The following is a 24,572-nucleotide window of genomic DNA, read 5'->3' on the forward strand; positions in this document are numbered from 1 at the left end:
ATCCAGTGCCTTTCTCCTAAGCAGCAAAACTACAGCCTTGTTGTGAACAGTTGTTTAAATGACTTCTGTTTTTCTTGAACAAGGATTTAGAAGAACACAATCATCCCATGAGCCTTGCTGATATGTAAATGTGCAACTGCTCTTCCCGTCACCGTGATTCACAGCCCCAGAGGTCAGCCATGACTCAGAGGTCCTCATCCACAGCCCTCCCCACTGCCAGCTTTTGCCTCAATCTGCCTGGATGACATCAGAAGAGAAGTATTATGTCTTTCTGTAACTGATATATATGCTTTTCCAATAATGTATTTCGGTACCAAGCCAGGCTAATACATGTCCAATTAGCAATGGAATTGCTTTACTATTTACCAGACTATTAACTGTCCAGTCAAAGGAAGGTGCCGAGTATCAGAGAAATCGAATACAATAGCCAACCATTTATATGAGGATCATTTAATTTCATAGTATTTTAACAAGGTTACAGCTTCCTGATGATATTCTTCTACAGTTTCAAGGCAAAAAACCAGATTCTTAAAACAAATATATTGCAGAGGAGACTGGCAGAGAGAGGAGAGGAAGAAGGGATTTGTCTTAAATTTTTATTTGACTCCTTCCACCCTGACTGGAGACAGAAAGAGGCACATGATTAAAAAAAAAGAGAACACACACTAGATTTTATCATGCTAAATTCTTGTAATGTAAAGGGGTGACCTTGTCCATTTCAATTTAAATGGAAAATGAGCTTTCTTTGCAAACATATATGTGTAGATCTACAAAATCTATTAAATAACATGAGGGAATTACTGAGTAATGTCCATCAGAAAGTATTCATTGAGTTCATTCTGTTTCCCAAATGAAATAAAGTGCAACAATAAATAATGGCTAATGAGTAATTCAAAGTAAAGTCAGGACCAATCCTTCCTTTCATTAAACTTGGTACAGTGTATATGCTATGCATTTTTAATACCTTTAAATAATTTAGGCGAAATAGTGCAGAATAAGACTAACAGGAAATAGTCTAAGCTCCTAATTTTACGAAACAGCCTATAAATGAAATTTCAAGAGGATATAACTTCTTTATTAAAGGTAAATTGTTGTTGTCACACCCAGAAAAAAATGCAGCATTATATTAGGAGAGTACCACAAAACTGCCAACCAAAGAATCACAGCCTGGAACTTCACTGTGATACACTCTGCCCAACCACTGCAGAATAAACAGCAACAATCTAGAATTTGAGATGTTAAAGCAAAAAATGGCTTCTTTTATAAGCATGCACCAGCTTCTGATTTTTGACAGGCAGCAACAGCAAATGCACTTCTGACTCCTTCATTTTCTTGCTGGCTGTTTCTCAAGTGTCTCTCTCCCTCCTTCCCACCTGTCACTCCTGACCCTTATTTCCTGCACGCGGCATTTCTGTCCTTCCCTTGAATCTGATGTGCCTGATAGACCAGGCATGCAGGATGCTGATTAGCGCTGTCAGCTTCAAAGTTTCCCTAACCCATTTCTCAGGTAATCTTGTACAAACGCCTATCTCCAGCCAGCACATGTGGCAGAGATGCAGTAGCTCACCTCTTATTTCAGAAACACCTGCAATAAATCAGAGAAAAGCTCTTAGCCCAGATGCTGGAAGGCAAGGGCATAACAGCCTGGCTGGAGCTGGAAGTTGAAGCCAAATCGCAGTGTGCTTGTACTCTTCCCTACAAGCTTCATTGTGGTGAAGGGTGGTAGTGGATCCACGGAGAGAAAATAAAAGGCAAAGCGTAGTGCATGAGCTTATTCAGGCAAATAGCAATGCAAATGAATAACTACTCACACGAGCAGTCTCCATAAATCCCGAATCATGTTTGTGTTCAAATAGTTCCTCCCACGGCTACAAAATGTGTGAAGAGGCTGAGAAAGAGTCACCCGCAACTACAGGGATTCACACCACTTGAAGTTATCCTTATTAAAAACAAACTGTATTTACCAAAACAGTACACAAGCAACCTCAGCTGTCTCCCTTCCTTCAGCCAACGCACGGAGTGCTTAAGCTCCTCCAGCCAAGCGGGTTGAAACGGCTTCCACTTGGGGGATTCACTGCAGAAAATACCTAGTTTAAATCACATTTTATAGCTTGTGTCATGCAGACTAAATAATTTAATAGTCCCTTCTGGCTTTAAAATCTATGAGTGAGGGAAACCTACCTACTGCATCACAGGTGGTAAATCTTTTTACCAAGAGAAGAGTAAGCTTGGCCTTGAAAAACAGGGCTTTCTAAAACCAATCAACCAAAGCCCCATGTAAGCCAGCGTGTGAGAAGTTTGTGTCATTGTGAAAAAGGTCAGATGAGTTATGGCAAAGCCTTAGAGCCAGGAACTTTTGATAAGCTCTAAAAGACTATGAAAAATAGTGTTTCTTGCCATAAAACACCGGTGTATTTGAAGAGGAAATTGTATATAAAGAGGAACAGAGTATGAACTCAATTAACCCTGCTAAAAGCTAAAAATACCTAATCTAGCACAGTGTTTCAGAAGCTGAACCCTAAACATGAAAAATCCAGCCATTATGGAGCATGCTGGGCTGCAGAGACCATGCTGGGCTGCAGAGACCATATCAGGTTCAGCAGAAAAAGCAAAGAAAGAAAAAGGCGCAGGCTTTTCCTCTCAGTCTGAAGGCATCCAGAACCTTTAAAAAGGCATAACTGCACCTTAACTCTGCTTAGAAGACTTATACAGCAACTAGTTATCAATGAAGCAATGGATTTTTTAGGTTCCAAGTCCACAATGTACTTAAGCAGGACTACTTGTATGCACAAAGTTAGAAATTTATCTGTATGTACTTTACACACAAAATCTGTGCCCTATATATTATTCTCCCCCACACTGGTGTTTGCACATGACACCTCTCCTAAGAAGCAGATGGCTTTGAAGGTGAACTGCCTCGCATTTCACAGCCAAAACAGCAGCTCTGAAGCCCCTTGGACTTTTCCCTCAAAGACAAGCAGCACCAAGCAGATTTCCCACACAGTAATGGACACAAGACTTGAAGATATAATTGAGAAAAATGCCTTCATGATCTTTAAGGAGCTGTGCAAAGTTGGGATGCACAGTGCTTGCTCCTTATTAGTACAGCACTTCCAATGGTGCACTGGGCAGTTCGCCTCAGGGCTCCTTGGGAAGGTGCAGACTTGCTTTTTTGAGTGTTAGGTAGCACCCTTGACATTCACAATGATTTCACTGATCAATTAATCTGCAAAGTCAGAGACAGCTTCAGCATGAGGTGGTATCATTGAGCGCACAGGAGGAGGGCTCTGTGGCTCTGGGATGCCAGAACACTGCTGGTCCTTCCACCCTGATGGGCATGTCTTGGTTAGAAGAGTCTGAAGGACAGTGGCTGCTGCACTGCTATGCTGCCATGCCAGTGTACACAGCTCTTCAAAGCATTTGTGTCTTGGTAAAGTTTTCTCTGCCTGATTGCTGCTGTCCCTAAAAAGAAAAAAAACACACCAAAGGCCAGGGGCAATTTTTTCTGTCCTTAGGGAAAGAAGCCACAGTGTATCCCTTTAAAAGCAAACTGAGGATAGGAAATTCAGTAAAGCACAGAACAAATTTTCCCCTCAATTTTCAAATAGGGAACAAACACCGTTCTGTTTTTCTTCTACACAGGCAACACCTCTCCACCAGATCATGTTCTAATACTTTGAATTTCTCAGCAGTTTCAAACCTAATTAAAAAAAATAAAATTAAAAAAATCTACTTAGCAGAAAGACATTTTCCTCTTTTTTACTGCCATATCTTCCCATGCCATTATTGGTTCCAGATGCGAAGTGCATAACACCCAGGGAAGCAGGGACAGATTTAAGAGCTAGCCCCTGAAGCCCACGCAGCGCTTCAGACTAGCACTTTGGGACCAATGTAACTAACTGGGAGGTTCACAGTTTTCCAAATGAACACAGACTAACAGCTTCTCCTTTCTCATCTGGACCCAACAGCAGAAGGCATCCAACTTCTGGGGAACGGTAATGCTCCCAGTCAGCAACAGCAGAGATTTCTAAACAGCGTTTCTATAAAGTGATACACTGCACAGAGCCAATCGGATTTTTTCAGTCCTCAGGTGAAGTGACCTGCGTGACTTAAAAAAGCAGCTTTATTGTCTAATAAGGCCTTCCATCACACTGACTCCCCCTGTGCGCTCACGCACAAAGAAATAAAATGTGCGTGTGTGCACATGGGCGCGCGCACACACAGCCCCACCGCGTACCCTTGTGTTTCACCATCTGGCATTCTTCTAGGGATTATTACAAACAAAGTTAGCTTTAAAACACCACATACGCACTCAGGGAATGAGGACTCTCACAAAAGGTTTTAACAACCTACGTGGAGACGCCATGAGATGAACAAGGCAAGACAGCTAAGGCTGCAAGCGCGTGTTGGGAGCAGAAAATGCACGTTTATCAAATTGGTGGGTGCGAAAAGTTACAACTGCGTGTGTTTTATGTAGCACAAGTAACTTGCAAACCAGTACGATTGATTAAAGCTTTTTCGAGTCCAGAGGAATTGAAATATGACAAATGGTTATGTGACAGAGAAATGTCAAAATAGATGAGGAATTACACATGCCAGTGACTGAACAAAAACTAGCTGAGATTAAGTCAGAGACAAAGATGAAATGCCAGATTGCCTAAAGCTAATTATCTGGACAATTAATGGAATGCCTGCAACTCATTTTGATTATTAAGAGGACAGTCAATTGGAGAAAGGACAAAGCTATTTGCAAGAGTCTGCACTGATTTCCTCGGAAGAGGATGTTCTCAATGAAGTGGAAGAAATTCTTACCCTGGAGATCACTAAGCCAGCTGCTAAATTACGGTACAGCCATGTCACCTGGTACCAAAGTGATACCAATCCTTTTCTTGGACTGTCACTGGTGTCAAAATTCAATGCATATCTCATTCCCAAGCTGAGGAATAATTTCACTGGCATACTAGATAAGGCAAAATATTTGTGTCTCTTTGATGTTACAAAACAAGATACACACAAGTAAGTATTTCTATACTTTGACCTATCAGAAATTAAACTGAACTTCCTCCTGTTCTTCCTTAATTTCTTCATGCACCAGTTTTCAGGAAATTCCTACATTCTTCTATATTTATACACTCAAGAACTAAATGTGGTTCCCAGATAAATTCTTTATGTGATGACACTTCTTAAACTGGCCACAGACCAGCCAGATGCAAATACCTGCTCACTCAGCTAATATGAGGGAATATAAAGATGTTTAATAAAAAAATTAACTCACTTCTTTTTTAAAAGAAAGAAGGAAGAAAAGAGGCTAATCTCAAATACAGAGAGACTGTCTATGGAGGGTAATCTGAGCCTTTTTCTGTTACTGATACAGGACTACCTTAGTATCTGGAATCAGAAATACCCGGCAGGTTTCCCTTCCAAGCACATATTTGTGTCAGTAAAAAGCACAGGAGCCACATTCTTTTGAAGACACAGTACTACATTTTAGCTTTTTTCCCCTCTAGTGAGGTCCTGGGAAATATGTATGCATTCACCACTGCCATTAAGCATCATATCCATCAGTCGCAAGCCACTTTACCCTAGACAGCAGAGAGTGGAAATAGATGTGTCCCAACCCTGGTGTTTCTCTGAAGGGTTTCCCTGCAGACAGTCCCTTCAAATATCAGATATAAATTAGAGCACCCATCTTGACTGAGCAAAGGCCCGTAGTGCAAACGCCTAAGCCCAAGCTCTGCCAGATCCATGAGGGTGAGCGGCATGGTCACAGCAAGCTCTGCTTGTCAGCCAGCTCAGACCTTCCAGAAAGACTCCGGGGGCCACATTTATTCACTTGGGCTTTGGCATTGGCTGACGTAGTTATGCTGCTTTCAGCACTTAGCTGATTCTTTTGCACACGTGTATATTCATTTTGGAGGGTTTTACATCATTTAACAGCTCGAGATACAGGAATTTCCAGAGTTGCCTTGATCCTTCAGCATAGGGATCATAAAGCCAAGCTGTTCGTGCTTCATGTTAAAGTTCAGCATTGTTACTTTATAAAGCGAGTGCCTACAAGACAGCACTTCCTACAGAACGGAACTACAATCTGCTGTGCTTCTTGGGACAGACCCTTCATGAGGTTAAAAGCAGTTTTAACACCCCATGTGGAGATTAAAACTGGTTTTACAAACACAGTTCCTGAATAGGCACTGCATTTTAGCTGAGGGGAAGGCAGCCAGCTTTGCAGCAGGGAAACCAACTTCAAAAGGCATTCTAGGAGGGAGCCCGTGCCTTTAAACATACTTTATCCATCCTTGGATGACAGAGATAAAATGATGCATTGACGAATTGCACTTCCTATTTTATTCTCTGCACAAGAAGGGACAAACATTTAGGGTTTTAGAGCTTATGTACCACCTCAGCAAAAACCTGTTTGGTGAGCAAACCAAGCTCTGCTGACTGGTTGGTGAAATGGCACTGGGCAGCAATCTCAATCCCAGAGAAAAGCGATTTTAGTAAAACCCCAATGAGCTTTACAGACAGGAAGAACACATTGCGCCTAACCCCAGAGCAACAGCCTTTGCCCCTGCTCCCTGTGACACTGACTCCCAAACACAGCATTCGTGGCAGTTTGGAGAGGGACCCCAAGCAGGATGGATGTCTATGTCCTTTCATCTCAAACTGTGGCTAGGACTCAACCCACACTTGATTACCACCTGCAGGGAGTTACAAGCAGAAAATATTTCAGATCCACAGGCTTAAAAGGTATTATTTTCCATCAACAGTGAAAAAGTATCCTAAATGCTTTTGGTCATTTGTTAAATATTAGGATACTTTTCAAACTATTTTATCTTGCTAACAGATAAAGGGTTTACAGGCCCTTAGGAAAAAAAAATAATCAATATTTCATCTTTTAGATAGGCCAAATCTCTCTTTTTTTTTGCCATTTTAACTGATTTACAGCACCTGAGATGGTGATTAGCATCTTGGTCAGAGACATAAGAATAAACAAAAGCTCTCAGCATATCAGGTCATACAAGAGTTCAAAAAAAGCGCTTATATTGTTCTCAGCTTTTATTTTGGCTTGCCAAAACAAAGAAATCAGCTGTTTCCCAGGGGAAACATGACAGACACATTGATTTTCACTACACAAATGTGATGGAGGCTGGTGCAAAATCAGACATACACAAGGAATCCACAGCGCTCTGTCCTGCAGGCTGAAGCCAAGGCAATGAAGTGGGGAACTGCAGTGTTTTGAGGGGGAAAAATACTGATATGTCTATGTCTGCTGCTGGAGTAATTTTTTTCTGATCTTTACTCATAAAAGATGATTTAAAGATCTGAAATATTTTTTTTCTCTCAAAATAGCATATCATAATAATACACGCCTTGTGCTGGCCCCATGGGAGACATGGGAATTGTGCCAATACATCACACTGATACCACTGTCCACCCATTATCTACCATGTCTGTGCTCTTAAAAGGTTAAAAAAACCTCTTGGTTTTGTGATAGGGTATTTTTTCCTTTATCTCAGTCTTAAAAATAGTGTGGAATTTACAGAATCTCTATCCATACATGGAGGGGCAATGCAGGCAAAGCATCATTGTTGGACTCCAGATTTCTTTACAGGTTTGACAAAACTTGAGCCATTGCGAAACATGAGTGAGCACGAGCTGAGTGTTGCCCCATGCTTTGATTCACCTTGTACCAAACTGAGCTTAAGAGACTACTGAAAGATGTATTGTAGGCTCCTGTACTATAATACATCCATCTCAACCACAGATGTGAAAGATCTTGCAAGAGTGAGGCTTTGGTAAAGTGACAACTCCTGTATTTAAATGATGATTTGTTTGGACAAGGTTTTCAGGAGGAATCCTGCACGGCAGCTGTTCCCAACGAGCTCAGCACAAGTGAGAGTGCTCATTTTATCCTACCTTTTCATAGCCTTAAAATAACATGGTAACATTCTCTAATTGACTACTCTTTTCACATCTCAGGAGAGGTTTTTTCCGTTACAAAGTATAATTTGTATTCTCCTAAATCTCACATACCTTAACCAGAGGAACAGACAATACACAAGGGGAGGTTCCCCCTTTTCCAAAAATTCTGTCAGGGTGGACTTTGGAAAATGTGAACATTTATAGACATTTTAAACCTCCAAATGAGAGGAAAACAAGAAAGCTTAAAAAAATACATCCATGCACATACATCGATTTAAATGATGAAATCCTACTCATGAAAATTAATATGGTATCTACACAATAGGTGGCCCAAATGATAACCCTGTTGTCCCATTAATTGTATTTATTTCAAAAGTCAAATAACGTTATCTTCAGTCCCAGTTTCAGCAGCCTGTAATTTAAAACAAGCACCTTTTTTTTCGGCATGCGAATCAGGTACTAACACTGTCTCTTTCAACCTCTTTTGTGCTTCTAAATTAGAAAACCCAAATGTCATTTTTCTTCAGATATGCAACATAGTCAAGGTCGCTGTAAAATAAAAGAGCAATTAACTTTGCAAGAAAACTGTTGTATAGGAGTAGAATACAGTACTTGAAAAAGTGTCTAAAATCTAAAACTATTTCTACATAAATGACAGAATACAGCTTCAGATATTTCTGGCAAATTAAAACAAAACAAAAAAAAGAACACATGGAAGATACCCCTCCCACCCACTAATTTGTTTGCTGGCCTTTTATTGCTGCAAGGTAAGAAGTCTTGCTGTTTTGGTAGTTCTGATATATGAAAACTGGCTCTGTTTCATCTTCCCCCTCCCTAAATGAGCCCTAGACAGGTAATAAACACTAGCACAGAATTTCTCTATCATATTTTCCTCTATCACTCAAAAGACAGGAGAAGTTTTATGAATTCTCTGAATAAAATTCAGGCTGGAGCTGCCCTAGCTGAAAAGACAAAGAGAAAGCTAACATTAAAGGTTTGGAGTTGATAAGTATTTTAAAATACAAAATTATCTTGGCTCTGACTCTTCTCTAAAATCAGCCAAGATTTTGTAACTTGGTAAAATTAAATGCGTTATCAACACACAACTGACTGCAACCCAGCAAAGATAAATTATCTCATTAGTGCCATAGAAATCAGATGAGGCGTGCATAGTAAGTGACATATTAAATGCAATTATAAAACCCTACTGAAGTGATTTTAGTGACCTGACACATGACAAAAAACCCCAATGAGGCAATGCAGAATCCAGGCTGGAAGATGCGCTGATATTATTTCTATGCAGCACACATTAGATACAAAAATGTTACTTAGCCATCAGTAAAAATCCCATAATCAAAAGCACTGGAAAAATTTAAGAAATTATTATATGCAAAGAAGGGGATATCTTCAAGAGGAGCAGAGCTACCTACTAATGCAGCAATCTGCAATTGCTACGATGGGATGAACAGCTTAGGAGAGCTGCCTTCCCACATCGCCCACCTACATCCTCACATGCACATAGTGCCGATCCACTGCCAGACACAGGCATGTTCCCACTTTTCACATCTGCAGTGGTAATTTTCCAATGTTAACTATCATAAAACAAGAATAAGGGAACCACATGGCTCAAACAGACTGTGGAGAGCCCCCTCCCATCTCCTGTCTGCAGTACCAGTGACCTAGACCCTCCTGATCAGCATTTATCCAGCTCTTCTCAAACTCCCCTGGTGTTGGAGATCCCAGGACTGCTGCTGCAAGCAGGCTCTCTGGTGCTTCTCTCCCTTCTCTGGTGCAAAGTTTTTTATTAAAATCTGACCTACATTTTTCTTGCTGCAACTTACTGCTCTTTATCCAACTCACAGCAGACAGATAACAGGCTATTCCTTCTCTCCAGCAGGCTTTTATATCTTCCAGGGTCACACAGCCTAGCCAAGAGACCCAGTGAAAACTTCCATTATTTCAGCTTGCTGTCTCACATCCTATTTTCTAAATATGTCGTCATTCTTGTTGTTAACCTTTGCCCTTCCTTATATTTTTCTTAAAGGGTTGTGCCCCAAAGTGGACGCACAAATGCTCCAGCTGAGTCCTTATCGGGACCAGATACCTTAAAAGATTAACCCATGCATCATACATGCAACACTGTTCACATCCAGCAAGTCATCTTCTCAAAAAAGTATGTCACTGTCGACTTCCGTCTAGGTTGTGACACTTTCTAACTTTCAGACTACAGATGAGATTCCCCTTAGTAATCCTCTGCTTGGACACTGAATTGGGCGGCCTAAACACGACCCTCTTCACCAGCCCCATTGAACTTCACCCTCCACAACAGCATGGTCCCAAGTGAAAGCCAAGTACTCATAGCCGGGGAAGGACTGGTAGGGCCACCTCACCCACAGGGACTGCTCTGAACTCCACCTTTCACCATCAGCCTCTCGTGCCACAGCAAGTACAGCTGAAAGGCAACCACAAAACCTGACCCCAACCACTGACATGAAACAACCGAGCAAATGTTCTTAACAAAGCGCCTGCTTCCCACTGAACAGCTCAGCATCTCCCCAGGAACCAGAAAATGAGACCTATGCGATTTGGTCTCTGCTGCAGGCAGCCTTTGCAGAGGGCTTAGAGATGGCCCTTCCCAAAACACAGTCTTGATGGCTGGAAAGAAGGATTTTTCTTTTTCTGGGTAGTTGGGGCTTTTTTTCCCTTTCCCCTTCTGACTTGCATCTGACTTTTACGGTGAATTTGAAATGCAAACTCCTCTTCAGGCCACAGTGCTGAGGGAGTCTCCTCTGCTTGGAGCCTGTAGCAAAACAGTTCTCTGCAGTATCTCATATCTGAAACAGCATTGCTGAATGGGACTGAAGTAACACGAAATAACAGAAAAAGTAATCAAAAACTCTGTTAAATTTGATAAAATCAAGTCAAAGCAACATAAACACTTGCATGTGACACAAACATGCTGTTTTTACACTTTTGGGGAATATTATGTTACTGATTGAGAGCTTCATTTTTATAGGGAAGAAGACAATGGGCTCCCACGCCTGCATCAGGCAGTGGTCTGACTGACACAGGGCATTGGTACTGAGTTCCCTGCTCTCTTCCTCCACTCATCAACCCTATTGCATAAAAGAGGGGAGGAAAGTTTTGGAAAAAGCCTTGTAATCTTACTTCACATTGCTAGCAAAGGAGAAACACACTCACTATTTATGTGCCACTGTCAGATGATCCAGGGATTTTGTTCACTAATTGAAATGAGTCAGCTTGAAATGCTTTCCTTAATGCAACTTTTAGCTGCCATCAGCGCCCTTGTGAGGGGCATTGGTAGGTGTCAGATGTGGAACAACCATGCCAGAGAGGGAGCAACTATTTTCCAAGAGTGTTGTTTCATTCTGCAATAAAATAAGTTACGCTGTTCACAGAATTACCCTTTATCTATCACTTTACTCAGCAAGACAGGCCAATACGATTTCTGTCCTTTTTCTTTCTCTGTACAATTCATTTTTGTTCCTCCTGGAGGTTAGGAAACAAATTACAAATTGACTGGTTTGAATCCTCAACACACCGAGGGGCAATATTGTTTCACTGCAGAACTGCTGGGGTGCAGTTCTCTATTTCAATACGTTCACTTTAACTATAAAATTAATTACTTGGTAACAACAGTAAACAGAAATAACCAATAGAGATCATTGCATTTTTATTTAAATGTATGTTAATATGGAAAAATTACATGCGACAAAAAGATTTGAGCATGTTTAGTTCCATTTGTTCTGTTTTTAGGGCAGTGTTGGGTTTTAACTTTGAAAGGTTAAAAGTTTAATTGGATTAATTTGGTGGTCTACTTACATTATCCAGCAGGGATATTTTGAGCCATTACAGAATGTCTCTTGTGTTGCCTGAGATACAAGCCAATGAAATCAAGATGAGGGTTTGCTATTGGCCAGAACCAATTATTTCCACTGGGAGAAAAGATCAATTTCTGATAAGAATTAAAATGAAGTAACAAGGATAAGAATTTGAGAAATTTTGACCTTAGAGTAAGTTAATATTTTCCTTGAAAAAGTTTAAATACAGTCTTTATTTTACACTAGTTTATATGGGAAACTAATAATAATTTCAAAAAAGGCAATTATCATTGTCTTGCTGAACAGAAAACACCAGTAAATTAATTCTCTCTATTCTGGATGCCACGCATTTAATCTTTCAAGTGTGAATAGAGGCTACCAGAGCTAACTTACACTAGCAAAAACTACTCATAGCCTACTCATTGATGGAAAGGGACAACTGCAAAAAAAAAGTTAATAAAGGTGCCTTGAAACAGCAGGGATTGAAGTCTTCTGTCTGTGTGTCCATAAGAATGCCAAATACCCTTTCCTCAGAGTTTACATGGAGTCTGGCATGTCACGGACCCCGCTGGAAGTGAACTCCTGCAGAAGTGCTGGTACTTCTGCCAACTCAGTCCCAGGCTCTCGTGTAACCTTACAGCTACCACCTTTAGCTGTCCTAGGGAAGAGATCAGTTTAGAGACTCAAACTCCATCAACCCTTCTAGCCCAAAGAATGTCCCTTACTGGCTTTCTAGTTTTCCCTGTCTTTGTTCCATGTAGTGAGAACATCTTTTCTTAAAGAACAACATCTAGGTGCTGGTTCAGTGACACTAAGAGCTGTTTTTAGCAAAGACTGCTAACTTCTCAGGTTCACAACCCTCCTGCACCGTGTGATTCCTACATAAAAAGCCAGCAAACCATGTTTGGATTCACACACAGCTCAGATCCAGGCCACAAAGACAGTTTTAGTTACTTCCTAAGAGCCCCCCCACCCCAGGACTCAGCACATATAGCATTTCCTCAGCTCAATCACTCACAAGTTTCTCATGAGATTTTAGCTTTTTATTTCCCTTCAGTCTGTGTGAATTTAATCTAATCTTCACTCTCACATCCACTTTGCAGGGATTTTGTTCTGTTTTCCAGGTTATTGAGCTTCATTCCCTTCTTGCTTGCTCCTCTCTATCTTCCCTGTTCTTCTGAGAGTGGCTCCACTGCAGAGCCTCCTCCACTAAGGGCTGGGACAAACCCTGCACTGCTAAATTGGGGGACAGATAAAAGAGTTTATGGGTTGTCACAGAGTTGAGTCAAGCCCTCACTGCTGCAACTACAGAAATCTTAATACTCATACATGCCTTCTGACTGTGTGCTAAGATAACAGAAGGTGTGAACTGGATGCAAAGGGGTACTTCAGCTGTGTTTCAGGTTTGGAGAGTGATGGCATAGTGGGATACCATTTGCAATATCCACGGTGGATTTAAGATAGTGACTTTATTAAAATTTAAAAACATCTTTTAATTAACAAAATCTTTCGTAAGCCACCATCAGCAGTGGTTTCCGTGGTTGCTGCTATTGGATATTGCCAAGCACAAAGTGGGGCTGCAGCAGCAGATGGAGGCCACACACTGTGCTGATGGGCAAAGGGATCACTGCTGCCCACCGGGACCCTGGCTGAAGGGGCAGAGTTGAGGCTGGTTTTGTGGCCCTCTGCCCTCGGCAGGGATTACCTTCCAGGAAGGCATCAGGAGAATGGTGCCTCCTTCATCTACCCACTGCTAGTCCCACTGGGTCCTCCTGTAGGCCCACTGGCATGAGATGGGGTCTACACTTCCCGCGGGAGGACAGCCACATTCAGTTCTACAGCCTAGGAATGTACCCATAGTTCTCTCGTACCAGAATGGGTACGGGCTTTAATTTGTTCATCTCCAAAGTTCAATCAAACAATCTACAGTAGGTCGACTTTCTGATGGGAACTAAAGGCGATTCTTTAATTAGATTTAAGAACTGCAACACTTGAAGTTAAATCACGCTTAGAAAGATGAAAATTGAAAAATGATAACTAATGGGATTTACAGATGATTTCCTTTAAAAGTAAAAAATTATTATTACACACATGTACCCCAAGGACCTTTCAATAGCTCTTAAAAATATTCCTCTTAACAGCAGACAATGAGAATATATCCACTTATACGGAAAGATGAACAACAAAGCTTCTGCTAAGACATTTTTTAATAAAAGTAAAGATTCCCAATTATAGACTAGAGCCTGCAGTCCCTTCCACCTCCTCCTCCATTTCAGATTCTGCATTTCTTTAGCAACTGAAAATGATGTCACAGGTAGGTAGTATGGGGGCCACGCGTCTGGATTCTGGCCTAAGCGACATCGATGAAGCCAGCTGTAAAAAGGGACACTGAACCCTAGCTCAGCGACATGTAAATAAAGTGAAAACGTAATTTCAAATATCTGTCCTATTGCAAAGTAGTATTTCAACCCAAATTTAAAACCGTCTGAAGAACTTAGGACCTTAACACATACTACAAAAAAGCCAGATAGCATTGTTTTAGCTAACCTTCTCATTGTTGTGGATTTCTTCCACAATGCCAGTAATTGACAGAAATTACTTCTCGTGGTTTAACTGTAGAAGTCAAGGTTTTGCCCCTGAAAATCCAAGCAGCCTCTTTTGCATCACATTTATCTCTTCTGACACAGGCCTAAGGCCAACTGAAAAATCCCTGGCAATTTCAATAGGAGTGGATACAGACTTGGAACCTGCTTCATGAGAAAGATCCATTTCCTTAATTAAGTGTATAAAAATTGAACTTGTAAAGATATTCTAGCTGTAACACAAACATTGACCAGTGCACAAAGCTTTTTGTGCTTGCATATCTTTGCTTGCTCAGGTAATTTAATCACTGGGAGATCCCATTCGTTTCCTACGAATGTGGTTTGTGCAAGTCCACTGCCACTGCAAGTGCTAAACCAGATGGTCAAACAAAGGTGTCGAGTGCCAGCATCTATACCCATGACAGAACTTGCAAACATACCTACTCGAGTATGCTTTGCTTAACTTCAGGCCCTGTCCTTTTGCAGGTGACATATGGAAACTGCAGGGGATGTGATGAAACCAGATAAGAGTCCTTCACTAAAGTACTTTATCACATGTCAACCATTTGAATAACATCTTTGTACATCTGAACAAATCACTATGTCTCTTACAGGGGTCCCAAAGCTGTTCTGAGAGGAAGTATTTAAAGTTTTCCTTCAAGTGTTCACTGATAACAAAATTTACTTTGAATTTTGTGGCCTTACTTTCTCACTAAAGAAATTAGCAACAAATCCAAAAGGACAGAGAATTCTGTTCTGAATCCACAGACCAAAATGAAAATGAGGAGTATGTTTGATGACATAAATATAGCATGGTACAATAAATATACTGGCACAAGACAGAAGGAGGTCAAAAAGCTATCCCCTTTCACACAGATTATGTTAAAAAAGTGTTGAACAGAGCCATTAAAGAAAAAAAACCATGATGACAACTTAGCATCTTTTACCTAGCAAGGCACAATTCTTGTGCTTTGCCAGAACCTAAAAGTCCCTGGTGCATGCCAGCTCTTTGGTGGCTTGTCATATGCAGCAGGATGATTAATGCACTTGCAAGGGATGGGTGCCCTGCCCCTAAAACCACTGGCAGCCTTGGCAGACAAGACAAAACCTGCCTGTTTGAAGATGGAAATCCTTGTCCCTTCACTCTCTTTAGAGCACAACAAACTAGCACAAGTTGGCATGGCTTCCCTATGCCCTCAGCAGGGGAAGATACCAAAATCCTGACACTGCTCTGTGGCAGGCATCTTTTTCCAGTACTACATTTATTTCCAATGAGAAGTTACAAATTTGACATTGCAGCACCAGAACAAACACAGCCGGGGTTTGCCAGGCAGGAAGGGTTGGGTATTTCAGCAGCTTAATGTTCCTGGGTCAGCTGGCAGAGGGAAAACCGCCCACTCAGGAACCACAAAACCCTGTCACAGCTTTCCTTTTACTCATGTGAACATGCTGAATCATTAAAAAAAGGTCTTGCTTGACTAGGTAAGGCAATATTTGAAGACTCTGGAGAAGACATTATTTGGAAGTTAGAATACATATAATCATTAGAGGTAGCATTGTGATACACAATGTGATTTAGAAACTGATTTCATGCCAGTGCCACTTCAGGCCCAGGAAGAATGCCTTGGTGGCTATCTGGCTATGAGAAAAGCTTATCCATTTACCCTCCTGAAAAACTAGTAATCTGCTGTGTAGCAGGGGCTCTCTTGGGGCGCATCCTCTTCATTCATAAACTCTGATAGGGATGCTCTATCAGTATTTTTAACTTTATCCCAAATAATGAATGTTTTCAAATCTGAAGAGCATTAAGAAGCTTTCTTGCTTCTTCTGGCAGCCTGCAGTGCAAAAGTGTTAACTCAGGAATTTATTCTACAGTGGATTATAAATGACATTTAGTGACATGATGGATACATCCTGGCTTTGCAGTATATAGATGATCTCAGAATACAAGCCTTTCTCCTTGTTTCACTAATATGCTGCACACAGATCAGTGTTGTCAGCAGTCTGCCTTCAGTATTTTGATTAATACTCTTAACGTGATTTTCTAAATTGAGTTATTGTTCCCATTTCTGATCATACTTATGTTAATAGTGTTGTTTTTGTTTTTAATTTAAACAATTATGAAAGCATTAGTTTGTGACCAGCAGGCTTACTTTCATAGGCTATGTTTTTTCAAATGAAGGCAAGATTATGAGGATAAAAAATTACTTTCTTTAATTTTTAACTGAGAAAACATCTTTAGAGATTATTTTAAATCTTCTCCTATTCTCCAGTTCATGTCTGTAGTGAGATTTTTCTTAAAACATACGAAGAAGAAGTCATTGAACTCTCCTGTCAACATGAGATCAGAGGATGCATGGATTTCCCAACCAAGAACCAGTCTAATTTTGGTGGGTTTTTTTTGCAATATGCTTCAAGTAAAGCACTTCCAGACTAATGACATCTAACGACCCATTACCATGCCTTGTAGCTAACACATTCTCACTCAATGCCTAAGATGTGGAATATGCAGACAGTAACTTTCAGCCTTCACGAACTAACAGGGTTAAAGGCACAAATCACGACAGGCTTCACAGGAGTTCAATATGGAGACTAAAATAAGAAAATACTGAAAATGTGTTTGAGATAGGCCCATCGCACATTAACCATCAGAGAAGCCCTAACAAGACCATGCTGGTGGTATCCACAGTCCCTGTTAAGCAAAGATCTGATTTCGTTCCATTCCAAGAACTGACTCATGACATCAGATTGCAGTCTCCGTAAGGCCACAGCGAGGGCAATATTACTTTCTATGCTCACTGCATAGAATTTCTATGCAGAAATTTTCTCTCCAGCTTCAGGCATCTGAATGGCATGTTTCACAGTGCCAGCAGGAAATGATGGGGCTGTGCAGCAGAAGGAAAGATGACACAAAGTCTTGGAGTAAGAAGACTGAGGGCCACAGAGATGACTCGACCATAAGGTCTGGCACATCAAAGAAAAGCCATGCTTTTATACATAGAGACAGGAAAAGGAAGTTCCACCCCTCACCAGCCAATACCTAAAACTGTTAAGTATCTTAGTTGTCTCACTAAGGAAGAAAGAGAAAAATGTATTTTGGAGCTGATTTTAATTAATAGTTTTGCAAATTGATACTTTTTTTTTCTATAATCCTTAAGAACAGAACTTTTCTGGAGGGCTACAGACTCAGAATGAACCATGTGTAAAAAACCTGACATTTTTCCTCAAACACACAGTAAAGAAAGAATGTAGAAATTGTAGGAAAAGCAGTCCCACTTTCTTCTCCCACTGAGCAGCAACCAACCACTCAAATCACTAAAGAAAACAATCTGCAATTTTCCCCCAGATGAAGAGCACAGTGCCTTTTGATACATATGCACCTAACTGTGGCTTTCTGTGAGCACAATTAATATCTCTAATGCAGCTAACAAAAGCAAAGCTTTTTAAAGACACAAAGCTGAAAAAAGGGATCTAAAGCTGAACAAGTGGAGAGAGGAACAAAACACAAAAGCAGTTCAATGCTTAAGGCAACCTACACGCACACCATCTATAGATGAGTCTCTTGCTACGAAATGCATTTATATGGATCATTATCTTCACATGATACCTAGGCATTCCAGAAGCATTCAAGTGACCACATTATGCACGGCTCAGAAAAGCACTTATGTACGCACGTGGGTGGCTTTAAAGAATCCTGAAATTATGGCAACGAGATGGGGAAATGGGGGCTTCCCATCCAGGGAGAGAAAGAACAGCAGAGGGCTGGGCCTGTCTTGTCCATTGTGTTGGACGTGAAAAGCAAGACTCTCAGATGAAGTTAAAAACATCATTTTAACTCAACAGAGGACAGAGGTAGAAAACATCAATCCTGCCCATATGCAAAAGACTTCACAACCACCTTTGCTGTGCAGCTCAGTTCATACAGGAAGAAGCTGGGAGAAGGCAGCAAGAAGAAAATTAAAAAAACTGATGTGGGAAGGGGGAGATGGCTGAATGAGCAAATTGCTTTGAGAAATCAGCTGGTGATGGTTAGGGCTCAAACAGGAATTTATGTGAGCTCTGCAGTGCAGCAAAATCTGGGTATCACAGCAAATCCCTGAAGAAAAAAAGACAGATGGACTTTACTAGAAGTTGCCCAGTTGTGCCCCTGTGCAGCTTCCTGATGGAGTTCCCACCTGGCCCAAGAGCTGTCTGGACCTCCTTGCCGCTGCCAGACACTGTATCATGGTCAGACGAGGGCATTTTGCTACGTTAGCAAATTACAAAATCCTAGAACTAACCTCAAAAAGCACTCCTAACTCCTATGTCACCAACCTCTGCCTCCCCAGGACTTTTAAACTCTAATAGAAACCCCTTAAACAGGCTCCTAAAGCCCGTGGCTGCATGCCACACGTCTGGGGACAGGGACCATCTTTGTGCTGTCACAGGGAACTGGTTCCTGCTTCCCGCTGATAAGGAGACACACTATACATTAATCTCCTTTTACAATATCATATAAAACCCTAATTACAACCTCATGCCTCCACAACAAACACATCATACATTTAATTCATGCACAAATGTCAGCCCTCAACAATTTTTTTAATGTGGTTGAGTTTGTAATTAAGGGTTTGCTTTGTTCGGCAAGTGAAGTATTAGGGCATGACCATGGAGCCCAGCTCTACCACTATTTCCTGCAGGATTTTCTCAGATAAAAGCAAAACCAGGACAACTGACCAGACACATTAAGATCATCTGCATGGTCAGAGGTTTTACAGATCTACAACTGGAACAGAAAACCCTTTGTGAGCCCTGGTCAATAGAAATAACCAGACAAGCACCTCATTTGAACATCTAGCAGATGTTCCAGTCCAGGTGCTTCTCCACGTGCTTCTCTCTCTCTCTTTGTGTCATTTCAAAGATAGACAGATCTATCTTTTTTCTTTTTACATGTATTAAAAACCCCCCAAACAAACATTTAAGCAGAATCCTTGATGGTAATGCTTAAAAGAGATTTTTAAATTGGATAACAGGGACACACAATACAGAGTTTTGACCTGTCAGTCACTCAGCCAACAGCAGCTTTTCATTATCCTAACACAGGTCAGTCCTGAAAACAGGAACTCAGAATTCACAAGAGCCTTCTTCTGGGTTGGTAGTCACTTCTGGGTGCTCTTATCTCTCAAGACAATCCCACACATTCATAGTAGGTAACACTGCTGTTACCTAATGATCTTTGCTAGGAACACACATAAACACAGCTGCATGCAAAATCCTTTAAGATTTAATCTCAAAAGACTAACATACCATGTCTATCTAACAACACACAACTAAACTAAAGGCTCCTGGTCCACTGCAGTGTTAAACTATGCAAAAACCTTCCTATTCTTGTTTCTTTTTGCATGAACTACACTACCCTGACTTCAGAATAACAGACAGATTTCCAGGAATTAGCAGATAACAATTCTTCGACTTGTAATGATGTTCCAAGCTGCACAGTTCTGTGGTGGAAACTGGAGAGGAGAGCCTTACATGTGAAATAAATTCACTGATTAGGCAAAAAAAATGTTTCAAATAAAGTAGGACACAGAACAGGTGATTTTTCACCTTTACGAAGCCATGGAACAATTTTAAAATTACAAAGTTATCATAGAAAATGGTCTTCTGGAAGATCATGCAACAAAAATGAAGAGACTTCCCATCACATGCAAGTAGACTAACTGTGACTATTACTCTTGGATAATTAGCCTCAGAGCTGTAACATATGAGATGAATGTAGGTAGTGTCACTGGAGAGGCATGCAACAAGACATACTGCCCTTGTTAGTCACATGCTATTTCACCCTGTCATATCCAAGGCACTAAGGATAAGGAGGCTTGGGAATGCTTACATAGAAAATATTAAACCATGAATAAAACACTTTGCCATCAACAATGGCAGTGAAGGAGGCAACGTTCAATGTCTGAATTTAAGATCACAAAAACCATGAAGAGCAAAAAAGTCTCATTTTCAAAACCAAGTAATTGGATTAAACCAAGTATGTGGTAAATATATCTTTTATAGATTTTATCTCATGTAATCATGAAAATGACAGATTTTTTAGAAGTGACAGACTTAGGCTTAATTTCAATGAGCCCATTGGAAAATAAATACAACAGGAATACATAGAAAAAATAATTAGTGTGTAAATGTTCTTTGTGTAAAATATATCAAGCAAGGAAATGTACTTAAGATCTGGATATGAAGCTAAGTTATTGCATGTACAGTGGGGCACACGGGACAAAGCTGGATCCATGCTGTAATGCTGCACAGGTTCATTACAGAGAGCTGCACTCCTTCAAGTTAAATGGAAGATATTGGATAAAAGTCCAATCAATGACTGAAGGGGAAGCAAAAGGGAAGCATAGGCAAATTAATTAGGTTCCTACCCCAGGCTTATGACATATATTACAGCAGAATTTATTGGCCAAACTGACCAAGGCTCCATTGTCCAGGGAACAGACAGAAAAAGTGCAAGCTTGTATCTCAAAGGCCTTCAAAGTTAAGATTTATCAGGTGAAAAGAACTAAGTAATAAAACAGTGGATGTGGTTATTTCTAGTCAGTCAGAAGATACAATGACCATACGCAACCTGCTTAGTTACAATCCATGTTGCACTTCCTACATGACAAGCCAATCAGAAATTCTGCATTGAATCTTTTGGGAAATGGCCACCAAGCACAGCAATCTACCAAGATGAGAAGTTAGTTAAACCATCTCTCTCATGATTAGAATTATCCTGCATCTATCCCCTTCTGCATGATTATAAGTGTAGGTGAAACAATCATTACAAGAGAACAAGTTTCACCAAACCTATTGTGATTTTCCCTCAATAAAAAGGTTACCTACAGTCACTGAGTTTTGATTAGAGGACACTTTTAGAGATCGCTGAAATTGAAGCCTGCCAGGACTTAAGCTCAAAGAACAGTATTGGCCTATACTACTGAGGCTAACACAACCCTGAGGATCTAAAGCAGGGCTTAGCAAATGCATGCACAGCACTTTGCAGAGAAGGTCACTCTGGGAGCCAGAGCATTACATGGGACCAGGGATATATGCAAGAACTGTCCCTCTTAGATGCCAAGTACTAGAAACTGTCATCCTTTGAAAGCTAAAACAGAATCAACAACATGTAGTCTGATGCTGAGGAGAAAAAGAAAGGATGCTGCACTGTTGGTGTTCTTTTACCATATGCTCCAATTGCTGAAGCCATTGCTTCACAGGCTTTATCATTAACACTGGTGGTCTTTTTCCCCTTCCTTGCCTTGCTAAAACATTACTGATAAGTAATCAAGAACCGTTTCTCAAGAAATCTTTTAATTCTGAATAGGTTAACAAATCCATGGTTTTCTGTTGGCACAAATGCATATTGTCAGTGCAGGAACCCTACTGAGAAGCAGCAAGTCTCACTTTCCACATCCCTGCAACCAGAGAGAAGGGACGTGTCACGCTTGCCAGAAATATGTCGGTCTATGAGCATTATGCCACAGTGACAATTGAAAAAACCATAATCAACATTCTCCCTAAAAATAAGGCAATTCAAAAATGTCACTTCTGTTGTCACAGTTGATGTCACTTAAGTGTCACTTGGAGTTAATATTAGACTAATCAAGCCAATTATAGAGTACTTATAGTATTTAATAGGCTCTTGGATTTGACTTTTGATACAAAAATCTGCATATTCCTAGATGTTTTATGAATTTAAAACATTTCAAAGTTCAACCCCAACAGAGTGAGCAGCATGCAAGGTATTGAGAAAAATCCCTCTACTGTTGAAGCAGAAAATGTTATGTTGCATGCTAGCCACAGTAGACTTTTAGCAGTGACTCAACATGAATGCAAGACCTGAGTCCTCTCATGAAGGATCAGGCTCTGCTGCTTAATTTCAGAGGTAGCAAAGGGTCATGGACAAAGCAATGCAGAGGCATGGAGATGCTCAGGCCCAGAGACACCTCCTTCACTCAGTAAGTACCCCAGCTCCTTGTTTGACCACACAACCAGGACTACCTGGCTGAGTGCTGCAGTCCCTGGAGATGAGGTTTGCCTGAAAACCGGCATGCTGACACTCTGGAGTCAGAAGTGGTACTTCAACACTACCACTCATCTCATGAGGAAGCAAAACTGGGCAGAAATTTTTCTGTGACATTTATTTTCTCCTTTCTTTAGTACAGAGGCTAATGAAGAGTTTCATGTACACATAATTGTCATGAACAGCAGTTTTGTCTCCCTACGCGGTGTTCATGGTCTAAACACACAAAGAAGATATGCTGATTCTCACAAAAATTAATTGTTGGGGCATAAAACAAGCAGGAGGGAGGGACAGCAGTGTTATTTCCTCAAGGGAGAAAACCATACCTTTGAGATAACAGGTGCCCTTGGGGGAAGGTCAGAGCAAAAGAAGCTAGTGTCAGGAAAGTGACTTTGCCTTTTAATAAAATGCAATTTAGTAAATGCAGACATGAAAGGCAAGTTGGTATAAAGGCGTGTTTTCTTAACTCCTTCAACCCCAAAAGACAGCATTCCCCCTCTCATTAGAGCACCAAGAGCAGAGGCCTTGGAAGAGCTGGAAATGAGAGGCTCTACCCAAAGCATTGTCCCCAGTCCTTTCTCACAAATAGCCCAGTGCTCATCACTCCTGCAGAGGCAAAGGCTGTGCCAGCGTGGGGGTCCCTGTCCCCACTCCTTCAGGTGAGGCTGCTTACAGCATGCCAATCACTTTCAAACTTCTTATGAGAAACAAACAGGGGTGAATTCACTATTTCACAGAGGAGAAAGAAAAAAAAACATTACATTGGCCAGTTTTATTTTAAAAGGGATGGGTGTTTTGAATATTTGTAGCAGTCTTCAGGGAGACAAATGAATGGATTGTCCATGGATAAAGTGGACAGGGGTGTATGATAAAGACATTTATCATGCGCACATTTATAACCTATGTGTGGTTTATAGTATAATTAATCAGCAGTTGTCTCCTATTCTGTACACAAATGCAGCCTCTCATCTTCCAAGGCACATTTGATAACTAAATTATATCCTTCTGCAATCCAAAAAATCTTATCCCTATGGAAGATTCTGGGAGAAGTCATTCAAATTCCCAACCGCGCAAACTCAAAAAGGGCATTGAAAGCACTTGGCCTTGCACATCCTTGGTACCTGCACATTGAATCCCTGCAGACTCTGAGGCGCATTCACAGCCATTCTGCCACATGTACAAAGCCACACAGAAATACATGTAAGACTGTGTATATCTGCCTTGAATAGAAGAGAAAGATGGGGAAAATTGTATCCTCAGAAATCACTGCTGCTCTTCAGCTCCCAGCACCAGTGCTGCCTCTTATTGTACTTGGTCCTGACTTTTAGGAGTATGAAGCCAGTCACAGTCCAGAGAACAAGCAGTCCTTGTTTGGAGGTCAGTCAATTAGAAATCAGGAGACACAAAACATACATTTACAAAAACTAAACACAATAGACAATTTTGAAGATTTTCCCCCTGCAAAAAAATCTCATAAATCACAAATCTTGCATCACATACAGAAAAGAAGTATTCAGCTCGATGTAGGTCCTCTCTTTGTAATTATAACTTGCCATATTTTCATGATTTCTTACTCTGTATTTACTATTCTGTTTTGCTGCTGTACAGAGTTTCCTCTATTGCAATCAGTGTGGGTGTCTGGAGTGTGAGCTGCTAGATTTCTGCTCCTCCCCTCACATCAACATGCTGGCAGTTATCATAAGCAGCTACAGTACAGATCCTGGTTAGAGGTTTGCAAGATCTCACATAAAAACATAAGAGACACTAGAAGGAAGAATTATTTTTCCCCTTAACAGAAAGTTCAAGGAACATGTACATATGATTTAATGGGAATAAATAAATAAATAAATAAATAAGAGGTGCAAATTACGTGTGGGTTTGTAAACCTTATGTAAGCAAGACACAATATAGTAAAGCATCCACTGAAACACCATTGTTTGAAATTAATTTAGAGGAGAACTCCCTGGACTTGGAAAAAGCAAAGAGTATGTGTCAGGTGAAAGTGCTACACCTACCTAAAGAAAAGGAAGAAAATATTCCTCACGTTTTGGACATAACCTTTCCCTCAACATGTAAATAAAAAGGAAAACCAAGATAATTTTAAAAGTAAGAGACCTATATATTTATATATATTTTTATATGTGAGGCCAGTCTTCGCGAGCGAAGATTTGGGAAAGG

This window comes from Lepidothrix coronata, unplaced genomic scaffold, assembly GCF_001604755.1.
Source record: "Lepidothrix coronata isolate B3197 unplaced genomic scaffold, Lepidothrix_coronata-1.0 Scaffold64, whole genome shotgun sequence".
NCBI lineage: Eukaryota > Metazoa > Chordata > Aves > Passeriformes > Pipridae > Lepidothrix > Lepidothrix coronata.